We start from the raw sequence: 16313 nt of genomic DNA, 5'->3' as shown, positions 1-16313 counted from the left end.
TCTCCAGGCAAGAATCATGGAGTGAGTTGCCATTTTCTCTTCCATGGGATCTTTCTGAAACAGGGATCAAACCTGCATCTTTTGCACTGGTAGGCAGACTCTTTGCCATTGAGTCACCTGGGAAGCCCACCAAAATTTATAAGGTATAGCAAAAGTGGTACTTAGAGGGAAATGTATAGCTATAAATGTCTATTCTTTAAAAAAAGTAAGATCTCAAGTCAAAAAACTTTAATTATAAGGGAAAAAAAGAACAACTAAACCCAAAGCTAGCAGAAGGAAGAAAATAATAAAGATTAAAGCAGAAATAAATAAAATAAAGACTAGGAAAATAATAAAGAAAATCACTGAACTAAAAGCTGGCTCTTTGACAAGATTAATAAAAATTGCCAACTTTCAGCTAGACTGACCAAGAAAAAAAAGTCTCAAATTACTAAAATCAGGAATGAAAGAAGTGACATTATTACTTACCTTATAGAAATAAAAAATAAAAAGGAATATTATGAACAATTATATGCCAACAAATTAGATAAAATAACTAGCATCCTAGGATGATATAACTACCAAAACTGACTCAAGAAGAAACAGAAATTTTCAATACATATATAATGAGTTAAGAGATTGAATTAGTAATAAAAAAAATCTTCCCACAAAAAAAGGAAAACTTGTCAAAAAGACTTAGATGGGTTAATTGATCAGTTCAGTTCAGTCTCTCAGTCATGTCCAACTCTGCAACCCCATGAATCGCAGCACCCCAGGCCTCCCTGTCCATCACCAACTCCTGGAGTTTACTCAAACTCATGCCCAGCGAGTCAGTGATGCCATCCAGCTATCTCATCCTCTGTCGTCCCCTTCTCCTCTTGCCCCCAATCCCTCCCAGCATCAGGGTCTTTTCCAATGAGTCAGCTGTTTGCATGAGGTGGCCAAAGTATTGGAGTTTCAGCTTCAGCATCAGTCCTTCCAATGAACACCCAGGACTGATCTCCTTTAGGATGGACTGGTTGGATCTCCCTGCAGTCCAAGGGACTCTCAAGAGTCTTCTCCAACACCACAGTTCAAAAGCATCAATTTTTCGGCGCTCAGCTTTCTTCACAGTCCAACTCTCACATCCATATATGACCACTGGAAAAAACATAGCCTTGACTAGACGGACATGTGTTGGCAAAGTAATATCTCTGCTTTTTAATATGCTGTCTAGGTTGGTCATAACTTTCCTTCCAAGGAGTAAGCGTCTTTTAATTTCATGGCTGCAGTCACCATCTGCAGTGATGTTGGAGCCCAAAAAATAAAGTCTGACACTGTTTCCACTGTTTCCCCATCTATTTCCCATGAAGTGATGGGACCAGATGCCATGATCTTAGTTTTATGAATGTTGAGCTTTAAGCCAACTTTTTCACTCTCCTCTTTCACTTTCATCAAGAGGCTTTTTAGTTCCTCTTCACTGTCTGCCAAAAAGGGTGGTGTCATCTGCATATCTGAAGTTATTTATATTTCTCCCGGCAATCTTGATTCCAGTTTGTGCTTCTTCCAGCCCAGCATTTCTCATGATGTACTCTGCATATAAATTAAATAAGCAGGGTGACAATATACAGCCTTGACGTACTCCTTTTCCTATTTGGAACCAGTCTGTTGTTCCATGTCCAGTTCTAACTGTTGTTTCCTGACCTGCATACAGGTTTCTCAAGAGTCAGGTCAGGTGGTCTGGTATTCCCATCTCTTTCAGAATTTTCCACAGTTTATTGTGATCCACACAGTCAAAGGCTTTGGCATAGTCAATAAAGCAGAAATAGATGTTTTTCTGGAACTCTCTTGCTTTTTCGATGATCCAGCAGATGTTGGCAATTGATAAATTCTATCAAAAATTTAAAGAAGAATTAACATCAATACTTCACAAACTCTTCCAAGACATAAAAAAGAGGTGACACTTCTCAACTTGTTCTACGAGATCAATATTACCTTATTATATCAAAATTGGACTAAGACATCTCAAGAAAAGTACACAGCAATCTCCCTTATGAATATAGGTGCAAAAATTCTCAACACAATACTGACAGACATAATCCAGCAACATATAAATAGAATCAAACGCTATGGCCAGGAGGAATCCAGGAATTCAAAGTTGGTGCAACATATGAAAATGAAACTTTATTAGTAAAAGTAAAGGGAAAAAGCATGCGATTATCTCAATAGGCAAAACAGCCTTGAAAAAGAGTAAATTTGGAAGGCTCACACTTCAGATTAATTTTAAATCTTACTACAACGCTATAGTAATCAAGACAATGTGGCACCAGCACAAAGACAGACATGTAGACCAATGGAATACAACTGATAGTACAGAAATAAACCTTTACACAGGTCAATAGATTTTGATAACAGTACCAAGTCAATTTAATAGAGAAAGAATAGTCTTCAACAAAGGGTGTGGGACAACTGTATATCATTTGGAAGGAATGAAGCTAACACACACTATATACAAAAATTAGCTCAAAATAGATCTAAATGTAAGAGATAAAACTACAAAATTCTTAGAAGAAAACATAGGGCTAAATCTTGATGATGTTGTGTTGGGCAATGGTTTCTTATGTGACACCATAATATATTCAACAAAGAAATAATAGACACAGTGGACTTTATCAAAATTTAGACATTGTGCTTCAAAGGATAGCATCAATAAAGTAAAAGCAACCAATGGAATAGGAGAACATATTTGCAAACCATGTGTCAGATGAAGGGCTCAGTGGTAAAGAATACACCTGCCAATGCAGTAGACAGGGATCGATCCCTGATCCAGGAAGAACCACATGTCAAGGAGTAACTAATTCCATGTGCCACAACTATTGAGCCTGTGCTCTAGAGCCTGGGAGCCAAACTTTTTTGGCTCCACATGCCACAATTACTGAAGTATGTGCACCCTAGAGCCCATGCCCCACAACAAGAGAAGCCTGAGAAATCTGCGCACCTCAACTAGAGAGTAGCCCCGACTCGCTGAAACTAGAGAAAAGCCCACACAGCAACAAAGACCCAGAACAGCCAAAGGTAAATAAATAAACACTTTAAAAAGAATATATGAAGAACTCTTACAATCAACAATAAAAGACAAACAATCCAATTAAAACAACAAAGGATTTGATGAGATGTTTCTCCTAAGATAAGCATATAGCCAATAAGCATATGAAAAATATTCAACATCATTAGTCATTTCAGAAACGCAAATCAAAACCACAGTTATCACTTCACATCTACTAGAATGACTAAAATTTTTAAAAATACAATAACAAGGATTGTTGAGGATGTGGAGAAATTGCAACCTTCAGATGTTGCTGATGGGTTATACAATGGGAAGGCCACTTTGGAAAACAACTTAACAGTCATCAAAATGTTATAAGCAGTTATATGACCTAGCAATTCCATTCTTAGGTATTTACTCAAGAACACTGAAAACATATGCCCACACAAAAAGGTTTACATAAGTGTTCACAGCACATTATTCATAATAGCTAAAAAGTGGAAACAGCACAAATGTTCATCAGTTGATGAATGGATAGTCAAAATGTGGTATAACCATTCAATGAAGTATTATTCAGTCATAAAATGAAAGGAAGAAACCTAATTGTGGTAATGATTGCACAATTTTGTGAATGACAGGGCATTCATTTTAAAAAACACTTGCACAGCTACAGATTAGGGCAATCTGTTTTAGCAGAAGTTTATATGAGGAAATTCTGTGAGCTAACTACTTAACACTCTTGAAAACAAGATGTTTCCCCTCATTTTGTTGCATTTACACATGCTATTTTTCTCTCTAAAACATTCTTCACCCCCACCCCATACTCAATGTTCTTGGAGAACTGCTGCTTGTCCTCCAGAACTCATCCTATAAGACAGCTCTTCCTGAAAGTCTTCCCTGACCTCATTTCCATTCATTATTTGATGAATATTGGGAATTTTCCTCTGGAGTCCCAAAGCAGTTTGCATTTACCTTGGTCACAGCCCCTGTCCCCCCACATTACACTTGCCCCTATATACTCACACCTTGCTCAGGGTCCCTTCTGAGCAGGGACTGTCTTATTCATTCTGTATGCACCATTCCTAGCACATGGACTGACAAACGGTAGTTTTTCAGTAAATGGTTTTCAATGACTTACTGGGCCAACAGTGCTACTGAAACGATAAATAAAAGTGTTAACAAAACAAAATGATTGCATTTACAATATAAAGTGGAGGTGTAGTTCTCTGAACTCACTGTGCATTGACCAAACCATCAGATAGATTCCTACAAAAAGAGAAAGACAACAGCAAACAATGGAGGGCTCAAGGAATAACATAGAAGGTAAAACATAGGATTCTATCTCACATAAGGAAAAGATATATAATTGGCATGTTGAGTCCAATAAGAGAACCAAGGACTATGCACAGGCATGATGCCTGTCTTATTTGGCCATACATTTGGAAAAGTGTTGGTATAAAAGAAAAAAATGATTCTAGGTTTTCAGATTGGGGGAACTGGGACAGGGAGTTAAGGCAGTCATTAATAGAACCAGAGAGAAATACTATCTCAAAGCAAATTTCAGTTCAATAAATCAAAAAAAGATTTTTTAAAATTCCAAATGATCTTCTTTGCAACTTCCCTGTCAGGCACACATAAAAGTAATGGTAATAGTAGTTGCTAAATAGTATTTATTCTGGAAGGCTTCCCAGGTGGCACAGTAGTAAAGAATTTGCCTGCCAATCCTGGAGACATGGGTTTGATCCCTGGGTCAGAAAGATCCCCTGGAGGATGAAACGGTAACCCACTCCAGTATTCTTGCCTGGGAAATCCCATGGACAGAGGAGCCTGGTGGGTGACTGTCCATAGGGCAGCAAAGAATCAGATGCAACTGACCACACACATTTATTCTGGTGCCAGGCTCTGCATCAAATCCTTTACTTGTATTATATCATTAATTCTAATAATTTGAGCAAAATACAACAGAAATCGTTCTTACTGCTGCTTTCTTTAAATAGATATTCGACAATGTCCATTTTAATCTATTCTATAGAAGAAATCCCCCCAGAAGACAATAGTTTCTTTTTAAAGCGGTTGAATATGCATGCACATTAACATTTTTCTAGTTTATTATTTTTTATTTTTTATATTGATTAGCTTTTCTGTTATTGCTATTATTGCTGAATTGAATGCTTTGGTTATTTTTTAACCTTTCATTTTCTGAAAAATAAATGCAAGTTAAAACTACAAAATTTCCTGAGTATGAATGCTTGCTTAGTCATTCAGTCATGTCCAACTCTTTGTGAACCTTTGAACAGTAGCCCACCAGGCTCCTCTGTCCATGGAATTCTCCAGGCAGGAATACTAGAGTGGGTTGCCATGCCCTCCTCCAGGAGAATCTTCCCAACCCAGGGATCGAACCTGCATTTTCTGCAGCTCCTGCATTGCAGGTGGATTCTTTACCCACAGAGCCATCGGGGCTTTGGTCATATCTCATTTGTTTTGATAACTGACCTTCTTATAGTTTATTTATAAGTAATTTTGATTTACTTTCAAACTCAAGAACTTAGAAGGACGTTTAAACTTTTTCAAATAGTGAGATTTCTGTGCATGAATGTGACAATCATTTCTGATTATTTTTATTTTTAATGCATTGCACACAGAGAATGCAACTGATATGATTTCATTCACTTTGGAATTTGTTTCTATTTTCTCTGGGGCTCAGTATATGTTCTAATTGTTTTTAATATTCTTAAAAATAATATGTGTTCTCTATTGAATATCAAGTTTTACACAGATCTAGTAACTATGTTTGTAATTTAAAATGGTACTATATTATTACTTATTTTATATTTTTCATCTTATTTTTTGTATATATCAGTTTCTTCTTGAATTTTTATTGGTTTTCTTTTGTATATTTTGATGTTGTTAGATGTTGATGCTAATGTCTCGTTTTCTTTTTAACAGTTTTGGCCCTAAATGTCATTTTTGTCTCATACTAATACTCTAATACTATCTTATTTAAATTTAATTCAAAATTTTTGAATAGTGTTATATATTCCAGCCTTGAAAAGAAAAAAAGGTATTTTCAGAGAAGTTGCCTTTTCACTCTAACTTTCCTCAGCTGCAGAATTTCCCTCCCCAGACACAAGTGTTATCAGTGTGTTAAATGTAAATCAGTATTTGGGGAGGGTCTGGTGAGACATCAGCTTCCATCTTGATTCAGTCTCTGAATATTGTTCTAATGGGGGGAATGCAGCTAGAATATGTTCTGCTGCATCAGTCTAGAGTTGCAAATCCTCATGTGAGGCCCAAAGAGAATATATTGTGATCTAGTCACTTTGGGCCTTGTGGTTTAGGGAAGCCCTTCAATATTCCTGGCCCTAGACTATTTTTTTCAATACTTTTTGGTCGGGTGAGAGAAAAGGGTGGCAGGTGCAAAAGTGTTGCCATAGGTTTGAGCCTTGATTTAACCTGTCTTGAAGTTTTCAATTATTTTATTTTTTTGGCTACAGTGGGTCTTCATTGCTACATGCAGGCTTTCTCTAGTTGCAGCTGGCAGGGGATTCTCTCTAGTTGCAGTGCTCAAGCTTCTCATTGCGGGGTTTTCTCTTGTTGCAGAGCACAGGCTCTAGAGCACGTGGGCTTCTGTAGTTGTGGTACACACGCTTAGTTGCCCTACAGCATGTGGGATCTTCCTGGACCAGGGATTGAACCTGTGTACCCTACATTGGCAGGTGGATTCTTAACACTGGATCACCAGGGAAGACCCAATTTTTATTTCTTGAAATACCCATGCATGCAGATCTTCTGACATTTTAAGACAATATGATTCAATTGATTGATCAATCAATCAATCACCAGTGTTGGCTGATGCTTATTTGTCTTAATGTGGATAACCATTAGATACACAGCCAGTTCTTACCCTGGGGAGCTTAAAATTTAACTGGGGCTAAAAATACTTATGAAACAAGTAACAACACAAAGAACATAAAACTAAGTGTATGCCTCAGGGTGATCCTGTTGGTCTTAGCCCTCTTGGGATAGTTTATAGAATAGTCAGCTAACTAGAAAGCTAGACAGACATATGCATGCATGCTCAGTCACTCAGTTGTATCCAACTCTTTGTGATCCCATGGACAGCAGTCTGCCAGGCTCCTCTGTCCACAGGATTCTCCAGGCAAGAATATTGGAGTAGGTAGCCATTTCCTTCTCCAGGGGATTTTCCCGACCCAGGGATCAAACTCACATCATTTGCATCTCCTACACTGCAGGCAGATTCTTTACCACTGCACCATCAGGAAAACCCTTGAAACAGACATAGATATAGTAATATATATTCTTTATATAACATAATTTATAGTGCTATAGAACTCATATATGTGCCTATTTCTACATATGTCTATTTCACAGAACTCTGGTATATCTTTTTTTTCTTATATGAAATTCAAATTTTCTTTTTCTTGTATATATTTCAATATTTATTAATACTGGGGAAGTATATATTCATTTTAATGAAGAACATTTAAGAAATGGGATTAGCACTTTATATTTTAAATAAAACCACTATTTTTAAATGGAGCATTTGTATCTTTAAATAGAGCATTATTTCCCGCTGGCCATTTCTTACACATAGTGTTTGAAAAACAAACCCCTGATGGTAATGGGACTCACACCCAAAGCACGATTTATGTTAACCGATCATGTACAGTTGCTGAATATTTTGTGCCACAGATGGAGAATTAAGGCTTCTCCCTTTCATTTTGCACTCTTAATCCCTCCCCCACCCTGCCCCTACCCTTTCTTAATCTTGTTCTGTCTTTTTCTCTCTCCACCCCACTATCCTTCTCCCGCCAGGTCTGAAGAATTCTTCCCAGCGAGCACTCTGCACAAACCCTCCTCGGTGGGCCCCCCTCCTGAGAAGTTAGGTGGCTGTGTCAGTGCCTCTGATGCCTATTTTTACACTCGTGTTTGTCCGGAGTCTGACGTGGTTTATCACAGTCTCTCCAAAGACCCATTGTTCAGCACTTCAAGAAGAATGTTGTTATATTGACTGTTAGTGCGTCAGCCCGGCTCTCTCTGGAGGAGCTCTTGGATGAAATTAGATAATTTCCATTAGAAGACTGTGCATTATTAGTCCCTGGTGCCAAACCGGAGAAGGAGCCAAGATGACTATTTCTGGCCAGGCTCACCTCAGGAAGGAACCTTCTCAGCTTTAATGGGATTTTGCTATTGTTGGTTGCCTTCTGTTTGACACCAGGCCAGCCCAGGGTTGGAAATTGTTTAGAAAGCTGCATGAAATATAATAGAACCCCAGCCATTTGCTGAGGCACATTCCTACACAGTGTTTATTTTGAAGAAGGGAAAAAAATATATTGTCCTTGGCAGACAACAATAAAAAAAAAAAAAAAAGCAGTAACTTGAATCTCTGACCATATGCTTCTTGTTCCCAGTTGTGTTTAAAAACTCCCTGCCGGTATCGGAGAATTTCACACTGAAGTGGTAAATCTCTTGTAATATTTATAAGCATCTTCATTACAGACCCAGGAAGATATTTAAAGTCATCAAGGCCTTCAAGGCTGAAGCCATTTGAAACGGGGGGGTGCTGAGGAGAAGATGGAAACTGAAAGAATATTCCAGACTCACTCTGGTCTCAGTCTGGCTCCAGATGTGGACCCCCCAAAAATCCCACCGCCCTCCTATCTAGCCAAAACTTTTCACACCCAACAGCTGTAGGAGATGAGCCTTTCTGAACTGCTTGTGTTATAAGCAGACTTAATCACTGAAGAAGTAAGGACAGTAGAAATAAATGCCTCTTTAGTCTTGAGGACATTGTAAAAATCAACCTTTGATCACAATGGTAGGGAGTTTCATTTGGCTTTATTTTTGTTTCCATTCTCAAAAAACTAGCTCACCATCAGAGTCAAATTTGGAGAAAAAGTTGTCTCTGTTTTGGCAGAACTATGCCGTGAACTGTCTAACGATATTAAAAGTTGGACATTTTTAAATGAGATTGAAATCCCTAAACTTCTTTCTTACAAGTTTGCTTAGTGTCACACACTTCGCTTTCTTTGATGGTCCAATTCTTTTTGGGGCTGTGTGTGTGCATGAAAATCGTAAACAGAACAAAACAAAAGAAAGGAAAAAAACCTAAGGTGGGGTTTCAATAGACAATTCTTCAAAAAGCAATTCAACTCCATTTATAAGAGTTCCTTGGTTGAGTTAAAATGCAGCTTCCCAAGACAGCTTAAAGATAAAATCTTCAAGTCTAGGAGCTGATTCCATCAAATGACATTTAGATGTCCTCAGACACGTTGCTTCCTTTCAAGTATTTGGCCTTAACCTTGACCTTTTCCTCTTTAACTCATTTAATAAATAATATGTCCAACAACATCTTGACCATCAACAACAATGGGAAAGAGGGGAAGCAGAGCTAATTAAAAAATACTCACCAAAGCTGATCACCAAGTCAACTTCTGGCATAAATGTCACCCCTTTCCCATGAAGTCTTTCATCAGAAATGCTGACCCATGGCCAAAACTGACTGAGAGGGTGACAGATGGGCCCTTCACGAGGGTGAACTGGAGAGAAAAATTTCAAAGTACATGCAGCCAGTAAGCAGACTCTGCTCTGGCCCTGCCTAGACAACGGGGTCCTGATTTCACCTGAGGGAGGTGGGTGCACCCATGGGTACCAGCAATGAGTTTCAAGGGGAGGGTAGAATTCTAAAACAATCCCCAAATTCCAGTCCCCAAGTGTGTATGTCCTATGCAATCCCCTCCCCTTGAGTAAGGACAGAACCTGTAAACGGGGTGGGATGTCACTCTTTGACTAGTGTCCCTTATATAGAAAAGATGAAGAGACTTTGCTGTTGTAATTGAGATCTCAAATCAGGCGAAAGTGAAAGTCGCTCAGTCATGTCTGACTTTTTGCGACCCCATGGACTATAGAGTCCATGGAATTCTCCAAGTCAGAATACTGGAGTGAGTAGCCTTTCCCTTCTCCAGGGGATCTTCCAGGGATCAAACTCAGGTCTCCCGCATTGCAGGCAGATTCTTTACCAGCTGAGGCACAAGGGAAGCCCAAGAATACTGGAGTGGGTAGCCATTCCCTTCTCCAGGGGATCATCCCTACCCAGGAATCAAACCAGGGTCTCCTGCATTGCAGGCGGATTCTTTACCAACTGAGCTATGAGGGAAAGGGAGATTATCTTGAGTGGATCTGACTTACAAGGGGAATTGGGTCCTTGCCCAGGAGACATTCTCTTTCTGGCCTTGAAGCAGCAAACAGCTCTGGTGTGAACTCCAGTGAGGAGGGGGCAGTGTCCAGGCACTGAGGAGCCCTACACCTGCATGGAGTCGAATGCTCCCAACAGTCTGAATGAGACTGGAAGTGGGTCTTCAGCTCCACAGGAGAATGCAGCAGGCTGACGGTCTGATTGTGGCCTTGTGAAAGCCTGGGCAGAGGACACAGCTAAGCTGTAGCCAAGCTCCTGACACACAAAAACTGTGAGATAGGGATGGTGTTGGTTTAAGCCACTAAATTTGTAGTCATTTTCTATGAAACCATAGATCACTAATACAAAAGCTCTGCAGACAGCTTGACCAGTTTTGAAATGCTGGACACTCTACCTGACGTCTGCATTGCTACAGGCAGGTCATCTATGCGTGTGTCCCTACAATGGTCTGGAGGCTTTTCAGGATACTTGCCTGAGATCTCCCAGTACCTGCAGTTGGATATGACTGCCTTCTTGCAGTTCCAGAGGCCCTAAGGGACCATTCACTGGCCATTTCCTTTTCTTAAGGCAACATCATGGACACTGGGGGAAATAACATATTTTGAGACCATACTAGCCTGGGTTTGAGTGCCTCTCTTGATATGTTTTAAGCCAGGTAACTCAGTCAAGTCATTTACATTTACACTTTTTTGAGTCTCAGATTTCTAAAATGGGAATGATAATATAACTTCCAGAGTTTTCATGAGAAGTAAATGAATTACCTATATGAAACACCTGGCCCAGAGATTGGACTCTAGCATGTGCTAAATATGTCCATTTTCTTTAAGACTTAGCTTAAGATCTACCAGAAAGCTAGCTTTGATTTTGCCTCTGCTGCCTGCTAGCAAGTACTTAACTTTACTCTACTTCCACATTATCATGAATAAAACAAAAATAGCATTAGTACTTATTGGATACCATTATTGTAAGGATATAAATAAAATAATCCCTAAACAAACCACTTATCACCTGCATGGTACACAGTAATGTTAGTGTTTTTCATTATCATTCCTCTTCCACTTACCAAACTGGAATGCATCACTTCCTTCTCCATGGTCTCATGAGCTTTGATTGGATTTCTAAGATACCACTTCTCATATTCTCAGATATGGGTATTGTAAGAAGCTGTATGTATTTCTTTCTCTCCCAATCTACCTTTTGCTTTCTGGGGACAGAAGCCATGACTAATTCATCTCTGTAAGCCACTCAAAGCCTTGCCTATTGCTTTCCAAATAGTAGATGGTCAAGAAGTATTGACTTGGGACTTCTCTGGTGGTCCAGAGGTTAAAACTTTGCCTTTCAATGCAGAAGTGTGGATTCAATCCCTGGTCGGGAAGCTAAGATCCCACATGCCTCATGGCCAGAAAAACAAACATAAAACAGAAGCAATTGTAACAAATTCAATAAAGACTTTCAAAATGGTCCACATCAAAAAAATCTTTTAAAAAGTACTAACTTGACCAAATTTTCAATTGACTTGGACGGAGCCAATACTAGATAAAAGCTAATTATAGAACCCAAGCAAAGTAGTGACCTTATAGGCTCATTTGGTCCCTCCTGCTTGGGAGATCAAGTCAGCCAAGATGAACGTGTCTCAAGCTTTGGTGGAAAGACCCCTATGTAAAGAGTTGGCCATATCATTCATTAACTAATCACTCGAACATGAATTTTCTGGGAATGTGTGTATCTAGTAGATGCTGGATGCTCAGACACTCAGCTGTGTCCGACTCTTTGTGACCCCATGGACTGTAGCCCGCCAGGCCCCTCTGTCCATGGGGATTCTCCAGGCAAGAATACTGGAGTGGGTTGCCATGCCCTCCTCCAGGGGATCTTCCCAACCCAGGGATAGAACACAGGTCTCCCACACTGCAGGAAGATTCTTTACCATCTGAGCCACCAGGGAAGATACAGTGGTACAAACCAAGAAGTAGAAGACAGATTCCTTCTCTCAGAAAAGCCTCCTGATCTGGCAGCTAGTACTCTCCCCCTGGGCTTTGCAAGTGGCACTAGTGGTAAAGAATCTGCCCGCCAATGCAGGAGACGTAAGAGATGGGGTTCGATCCCTGGGTAGTACAATAAGTACTAATGCACTATCCCCCTAGACTGGGAGCTCTCTCTCAAATATCCATCTCTCCTTGCTGAAGTTCTGCCCACAGTCTCCACTCTGAACTCAGGAGAGGGTCCGGAGGACAGCTGTTCCCCATCCTCAGCCACGTGACCCTCACATAGTTAAAGCCCATTACTGAGTCACCCCTCAGCTCTAGCCTCACTTAAGCTGTGCCTCTAAAGCAGGGATATTGATGACGACCTGACTGGTAGGGCGACTGTGAGAAATAACTCATTAAAATGGCTGCAGGGTGCAATGAAAAGGCCAGAGAACAGGGCCAAGCGGCTTCCCCCGGCACTCCATTCATTTTCCAGGGAAAACAATTCTGGATCGGAGCTATAAAAAGAACGCTGAAGATAAAGCGTACCTCTCTCCCCACCTCACTATTTGTCTTCTATGAGGATCCGGGCACTTGCCGGGCCTCCTTCTCAGCCTTTATCACAGCACATTTCTCATCTGTTCTTTTATTCATGCTGGGCCCTTTTCATTGTCTCCTGCTCAGAAACGTGTGATAAGGATCTAGCTGACTGGCATTAGGAAACTCAGCTGTTCAACAAAGGAACCTGTCATTGTGCCCCAGGCACTTCAAAGCTCTCACAATATCTTATTTTAATTATTTGCTTTAAAAAAAAAAAACTTTGAACAATGTGTTTTGCATCCTAGATTGTCTGTGGGAAAATATATTTCTCGTTAGTTGGAGCCAGAGCTGCTGACAACTGTGAAAATCACTACACAGTAATTCATGCTAAAGTTTGTGAAAATACTTGAAATTCTTTTTTAAAGAATTAGAAGTATGCTTCTAATTGTGTACCATAGCACTGATTAGACCTCATTGTCGGCATCAGTAGAAGCTAGGGATCAGGATGGTGCAACTAGATTATCCAGGTTCAATATTACCACATTTTTGCTTAATATTAATTCAATGTGACTGTGTAGTATTACTGTAGAGGTGAAGACAGTGGAAAGAGCTTTCATTCTCATAAGGAGGGCCTGACGTGTCTACCAGACACTACAATAACAAGGGCCTGATGAATGGGATGGACAGTTGAGTGTAAAGTTCAAGTGAATTTTAGACTTGAATTCCCAGTTCAGGCCTCACATTTCCATGCTTAACACTACAAAGGGCTATTTAACAGATCAAGTTAATCAAAACAAAACTGATCAAAAAAAAAAAAACTGATCATGCACTATGGACACCAGGAATTAGGAGGGAATAGCAAATGGCAAGGAAGTATAAATTGAGAGAAAATGATAAAGTGGCTTATTGTGATCCATTCATAGAAGCAGAAGGAATAGCGCAAACTCAGCAAAAATGGTTATTCTGGACTTTTCTTCATCTCAAACACCACCCATGGCCTTCTCCAGTGGCGTATGATTAAGACTCACTCTTCTAGATCAGGTACTGAACTGTAAAGTGAGAACAAGAAAGGTCCCTATCTTATTCGAACTGCTTACCAAGCATCTAACAAGGTGCTTCATACTCAGTCATTATGTGTTGCATGAATGAATCAATAAATAAAAACCTAAGTCTAAGAGGCATCTTGAAAGGGACTCAGCATTTCTTCCATCAACTCCTTGTTTTGTTTTGGACACTGGTAGCAGATATTTGATCCTATTTCTCTGTCCGTGGCGCACCATCATCATCAGTCTTTGCAAGTCTCCTCTCTTATTTTACTTCTACTTTATTATTCTTTCTTTCCTCTGTTCCTTCAGCCTGAATCCCATTTTTCTCTCTGCCATAAGCACCCACCCCAGAGTATCTAATTTATGTTCTTAGTTATGTGCATATTTATAAATATCATGATATTATTGTGTGTGTTTAATTTACACATAGTATTAGCTGTGTTATTTCATTACATTTCTTACTCTTGTCATGCAACAGTATCTTTTAAAGATCTACACATGTTGTTTTATGTATATACATGTTTTTGATTTTGACTGCTGCATTATATACCATTATTTTTGTATATCATCTTACACTCACCCATTATCTTAGTAATGGATATATGATTGCCTTTAACCCCCACTATTTTAATCACTCTTAGTAATAATCAATCCTTTCCCCATTTATTCTGTTGATAACTTATAATTTTAATATAATTTGAAACAAAGAAAGGTTAAAAGAATAGTGCACAGAACTCCCATCAGTCTACCCAAATTTACCAACTAATTACATTTTGTCCCATTGGCTTTCTCATTACCAATTTATCTATATCTATAAGTGTACTTTTTTTGATCATTTAAGAGTAAATTACAGATATGATCAAGTCCATCTATCACTAAATTTATCTACTAAAAAATCAATGGTCAAAAAATAAATGAAAAAGAATATCATGAAATACCTCAAGACAAGTGAAAACTGAAAACACAGCACCCCAACTCTATGGAAGATACCAAAAGCAGTTCTAAAAAGGAAGTTTAGTGATACAGGCCTACCTCAATAAACAATCTTATCTACCATCTAAAGGAGTTTAAAAAAAACCAAGTTCAAAGTCAATAGAAGGAAAGAAATAATAAAGATCAGAGAGGAAATAAATAGAAATTTTTTAAAAACTATAAAAGATCAGTGAAATAAAAAACTGGGTTTTGGCAAAGATAAACAAAGTTGATAAATCTTTTGCCATTTTATTGTTATGAAGTGCCTCTCTTATCTCTGACACTATGTCTTACTTTGAAATTTATTTTGCCTAATTTTAATATAGCCATTCAAACTTTCTTATACTTTCGTTTGCCTCACGTGTCATTGTCCATTCTTTAACTTTCAATCCATCTATTTTCTTATACTTAAGGTACCTCTCTTGAAGATAACAGATACTTTTGGTCTTGCTTTTTTATCCACTCTTACAAATTTTGCCTATTGGTTGGCCTATTTACATTTAGTTTAATTATTGTTGTGTAGGATTCAGGTCTACCATTTGCTCTTTGCTTTCTGTTTCTCCCATTTGTTGTTTTTTTTTTCCAATTTTGGGCTTCCCTGGTGGCTCAGAGGTTAAAGCGTCTGCCTGTAATGTGGGAGACCTGGGCTCGATCCCTGGGTTGGGAAGATCCCCTGGAGAAGGAAATGGCAACCCACTCCAGTGCTCTTGCCTGGAGAATCCCATGGACGGAGGAGCCTGGTGGGCTACAGTCCACGGGGTTGGACACAACTGAGCAACTTCACTTTAACTTTATTTAATTGGAGGCTAATTACTTTACAATATTGTGGTGTTTTTTGCCATACATCAACATGATTCAGCCACAGGTGTACATGTGTTCCCCCATCCTGGACCTCCCTCCCATCTCCCTCCCCACCCCATCCCTCTGGGTTGTCCCAGAGCACCAGCTTTAAGGGCCCTGCTTCATGCGTCGAACCTGCACTGGTCCTCTGTCTTACATATGGTAATATACATGTTTCAATGCTATTGTCTCAAATCATCCCAACCTCACCTTCTCCCACATAGTCCAAGAGTCTGTTCTTTACATCTGTGTCATCTTTGTTGTCTTGCATATTGGGTCATCATTACTGTCTTTCTAAATTCCATATATATATGTTAATATACTATATTGGTGTTTCTCTTTCTGACTTACTTCACTCTGTATAATAGGCTCCAGTTTCATCCACCTCATTAGAACTGACTCAAATATGTTCTTTTTATAGCTGAGTAATAGTCCATTGTGTATATCTCCCATTTGTTTTTTATTTCTCTGTGCTCTCCCTTCTTTTGGTTAATTGAATATTTTTTACCATTCCATTCTTCTACTGGCTTTACCTCCTTGCACTTTTTTTTGTTTTTGTTTTTGTTTAGTAGCTGTTTTAGGAATTCTTAACTAGTTACTTAGAGCTAACATTGCATGAAATATAAAAAAACACATCCTTGCAACAGTAAAGTTCCATTCATCTACTCCCCTTCAACCTTTATGCTATTATTTCATACATATTACAAGTCTACACCTTATAACCCCCATAT

This window comes from Cervus elaphus, chromosome 14, assembly GCF_910594005.1.
Source record: "Cervus elaphus chromosome 14, mCerEla1.1, whole genome shotgun sequence".
NCBI lineage: Eukaryota > Metazoa > Chordata > Mammalia > Artiodactyla > Cervidae > Cervus > Cervus elaphus.
This window is presented reverse-complemented; position numbering follows the sequence as displayed.